We start from the raw sequence: 5,006 nt of genomic DNA, 5'->3' as shown, positions 1-5,006 counted from the left end.
ATGCATTTTACATTTTACATTTTGAAAAATGCTCTCCAAATTTTCTCCTAAGAAGGCTATACTTTCTACCAATGGGGTTTGAAAGCATCAGTCTTCATGTTTCTGTCAGCCCAGAAAAAAAATCACATGTCCAGTTAGTAAAAAAAGAATACCTTGTTTTGATTTGCATTCCTGTAACTATGAGTAAGGTTAAGCTGTAATGAATGAGATGAAGCAATGTTTCATGTGCTCATTAGCCATTCCTTTATCAATATTCTGCCTGATTAAAAACTGGGCTGCCCTTTTCTTATTAATATGAGTACTTTTCCAATTAAGACATTAATTAGCCCTGTCTGCCATGTGTGGCAAGTATTTTCCTAGTTTACTCTTTGTCTTTTGTCCCTAGATGTTTTTGTCTATAGATGTTATGTTTTTTTGTGTGAAATCTTATGTACCTTTCTTAAACTTATTTTGAGATGATTTCAAATTCACATGCAGTTGTAAGAAAAGGTACAGAGTGACCCTATGTGCGATTTACCAGTTTTCCTCCAATATTAACATCTCACAAGCTAGTACAGTGGCACAACCAGGATATTGACATTGATACAATCAAGATACAGAAGAGTTCTTCCCAGGTGAAGATCCCTCAGGGTGCCCCTTCGTATTCCCTTCCCACCCTCACTCCTCCTTAAACTTTGACAGCCACTAAATTTTCTCCATTTCTGTAATTTTGCATTTCAATAATGTTTTATAAATAGAATCATACAATATGTAAACTTGTAGGTTTGGCTTTTTCTCACTCAGGGTAATTCCCTGGGAATTCATTCAAGTTGCATGTATCAGTAATTTTCATCACCTCATATCAAAGGTACATCCTATCAACATGACCTATCCTGTTGATGTTGACCTTGATCACCTAGATTCTCCACCACAGATTTCTTTCTTTCATTCCTCTTTTCCATACCATCCTTTTTGGGAGGAAGTCACCATGCATAGAGCCCATATAAAGAGTGGGGGGTTATGTTCTATCTCCTTAAGGGTAGAGTTTCTACAAAAATTAGTTGGAATTCTTCTGCACGAGAGGTGTTTCTTCTCCCTCATTTATTTATTCATTCAATCATATACATCAGTATGGAGTCATGGACATTTATGTCTTGCTTAGCACTAGTCAGACTTTTATATGACTCCAATCCAGTAATGGTATCAACAATATAATCCAATACTACTTTATTTTGTCATTTGTAGGTTTTTAAAAGGCTATCAAACTCTTTTCCAGTTTGACAATGGGCTAAACATGCCAACCAGTGATCCACTTTCTTTGCATTCTTGTCAGCATTTGGTGGTGTCTTTTTTTTTTTTCTTTAATGTTAGCCATTCTGATAGGTACGTAGGGATATCTGTCATGATTTGAATGTGCATTTTCCTAGTGCCTCATGACGTTCAACCCATCTTTATGGGCTTATTCTTCTGTGTACCCTCTTGGGCAGGTTGTTTATGTCTCTTGCCCATTTTCTAATTGGATTGTTCTTGTTTGCTTTTTCTATTGAGTTTTAAGAGCTTTTATGTAGTCTAGACATGGGTTCTTTGTCAGATTTGTGGCTTGAAAACATTTTCTCCCAGCCTACAGCTTGTTGTTTCATCCTCTTAACAGAGACTTTGGAGAGTGAAAGTTTTTGTTTTGATGAAGTTCAGCTTAGCAAGTTTTACTTTTATGGATCATACTAAGAACTCTGCTTTACCTGGCTGTAGATCCTGAAGATTTTCTATGCTCTCTTCTAAAAGTTTTGTAGTTTTAGAATTTACATTTAAGTCTGTGATCCATTTTGAGTCCATTTTGAGAACCAAATTTGGTTGAGGTTTATTTTCTTGCCTGTGGATGTCCAATTACTTCAATATAATTTGTTGAAAAGGCTCTTTTCTCCATTGTATTGCTTTTGCAACCCTGTCAAAGTTGTCTTTTTCTATATATTTTATGTATTTTGTGTCTTCCTTAGACAAGTCTTCCCCATTTCAATCAAAAAAATTAATCCATATTCTCATAAATTTTTCATTTAAATTTTTGCTGTATCTGAAAATATTTTCTTGTAAGAAAGAGATAATGATCTAGATTTCTTTTACTTCTCAAAAGTTTAGCCTATGGACCCACCCCACTATCCTTTTACTCTGGCTGATTTGAAACTCTACCATTATCATAAACTAAATTCCTAAAAAGATTTGGGGCTATTCCTAGCTCTTTGTTCAGTTCAGTGGCTTTTCTGTATCTTCTCCAGTTCTAAATGCTTAAATCTATTTTATTGTTGTTTTTGGTGCCTGGGAGGACTAGTTCCCTCTAATTCTCTTATTTCTCAGAGCTCCCTGGATATTCCCACATGTAAACTTTTCCTTAGGAAATTCGTTGACATATTTAGCTATCTAAAGATTCATTCTCTTCTTCCACAGTGCTGCAGGGCCCCGGGGTAGAGAATCTGCTGCCCAGTCTGAGACTACATTTCCCAGCGCCTGTGCAGCTAAGATGTGCTCACGTGACATTCTCACCAATGGATTGCCAGTGGAACTGACACAGGTCAGTCCGTCAGATGTGGCTAAGAAGTGGGTCAGCTCCTCTGCCTTTTCTGTTCACCTCCTGGGCAGCCAATCATTAAAAATCACAAGGAGACAAGATGGAAGCAGCTGGTCCCTGAATCACAGCATGGATGGCTCCCTGCTGAACCCTCAAGAGTGATAAAAAGAACAAATCATACATGTAATGTTTAGCCACTGAGATGAAGGGTTTTGTGTTACAGTGGCCAGTGTTATTTTAATGTGTATGTTTAATATCATTTTACCAAGTTCTCCCAGACTCCCGTTGTGTCTTAGGGTAGCACTAAATTTATAACTTAAAGAGAGAACATCATTACATCATTACAATGTAATATCATTACAATATTGAACATGACCTCTTTCCATTTAATTAAAGCTTCTTTTATGCCACCAGTAGATGTAAAATATATCTCTTGTAACATCCAAAGATAGTGACAATTAATATATTGGTAACCATATTTCAAGTATCTCTCCATGCAGTCACATATTGTATATGTACTTAATTTTCCTTAAATGGAATCTTATGATACATGCTATTTTATAAACTACCTTTTTTACTCCAAAAGTTCTACAACAATACGTAGAAATCTACAAGAGGCTGACAATATTTTTCTTAAAGGGCCAGAGAGTTAATATTTTCAACTTTATGGGTCAGGAGGATATTATGTAACTACTTAACCAATTAAAATGTAAACACTTTAGCTTTTAGTCAATAAAATAACAGGCACCTAGCCAGAGTGGGCCTACAGGGTATAGTTTGCCAACCTCGAATACACATCACCAATTTTAAAAAATACTTAGTTAAGTAGTCTTCTGTTAATATACATTTATGTGATTTCCATGTTAATTTTCTATCAAAAATAGTGTGGCAATGGGCATCCTTGTGTGTAAATTTTTTCGCAGATTTTTGTTTGCCCCCAAAAGGTAAATTCCTAGAAACACGATTGTAGGGTCAAAGCGAATGATATTTTACTCTGCATTTATATTTTTATTCTTATTGTACAAGATGTACAAGAAAGCCTGTTTTACCACACTCTTAGTAACACTGGATATTATCCATCTTTTAATTTGCTAGTCCAGTAAGTGAAAAAAATGACATCTCATTGATGTTTTTACACTCTCACATTACTGTGAATTTATCATTTATAAATTCCCTGTTTGTGTTTTTTGCCCATTTTTCTCTGTGATTTTTTTCATATTGATTTGTAAGAGCCCTTTACATAATAGGGATAGTAATACTTCATCATTTGTGTGTGATATTTTTTCCCAGTTTTTTATTTGTCTTGCTTCTGGTGATAATTTTTCTTTTCTGGTTCATAAGTTCTATATTTTATCTGGTTCAGGTTGATAGAAACTTCTCCTGTATAACTGATATTTAGTATGCATTCAAAGCCTCTCCCTTTTTAGGATTGCAAAAACATTCATCCATATTCTATTTTGGTGCTTTTATGGACTTTCTTTTCCATTTTAACTTTTGGTTCATTTAGAATTTATTTTGAGGTACAGAATGAGATATTCACTTTCTTTTGTTTTTTCTATATGGCTAGCCAGTTTTTGTAATGCAGCATAGACGTCTTTAATCCATGATTTTGAATGCCAAATACATGCTTTCCATGATTATATTTGGGCCTAAAAGGACTCATTTAAGAAACCTACCGGCTACAAAGGAACTGAGTATTTTAATTCTAGCAATTATTCACTCCTGGCCTTAAATGAAGAATTCCTTGAAAAACAATGTCTTATAACTGGAAGCATTTCTATGTGATAGCAACTTGTATATCAAAAATAAAATTCTTATTACTCAGGTTGCTAGGATTGTTTGTGTTTCCCCTGAGCAGAAGGATAAAATTATTTAGAATTGAGAAATATAGCTATATTAGTGATATTAGTGCTGTACACTTGTAGTCTGTCTGTGTAATGATGAATAATGCAAATAAAAGTTTTCAGGGTGAATAAAAAAAAAAGCTAAAGTTTAACGAGTTAAAAAAAGATTATAAGATGAAATTCACCAAGTTTGAGCCATAAAAAAGGTAGTGGCTTGGACACAGTCTTGGTTAATTCCAGCTCCACAGTTCACAGGTATGTGGGCCTGGGCATGGCCCTTCTCCTCTTGGGGCCTCTGCTCTCTCCTCTGTAAAGTGGGTTGATAATTATAACACCTACCTCACATTGTGGTTGGGGTGATTGAATGAAATAAAGCAGGAATCCACTGTACCTGAGGTTATCCATTGATATCCAGGTACCCCCAGACCAGTGGTCTTAATTTAAAACCCTTCCCCACCCCACACTGACACCTCCAGCTCCTGCTGTTATTTAACAAGCCAACTCCTGACTACACTGTACACTTACCCAGCCCTTGGTCTGGGCTCTGTCCCTGCCCACCCCTGCCCCCATTACTCCTAGAGTTCTGCCCCCATCACAGGCCAGCATCACTCGCTTGACTTTAT

The sequence above is a fragment of the Manis javanica genome, chromosome 10 (genome assembly GCF_040802235.1).
Source record: "Manis javanica isolate MJ-LG chromosome 10, MJ_LKY, whole genome shotgun sequence".
Classification (NCBI taxonomy): Eukaryota; Metazoa; Chordata; class Mammalia; order Pholidota; family Manidae; genus Manis; species Manis javanica.
The sequence above is the reverse complement of the archived record's forward strand: the minus strand, read 5'-3'. Positions refer to the sequence as shown.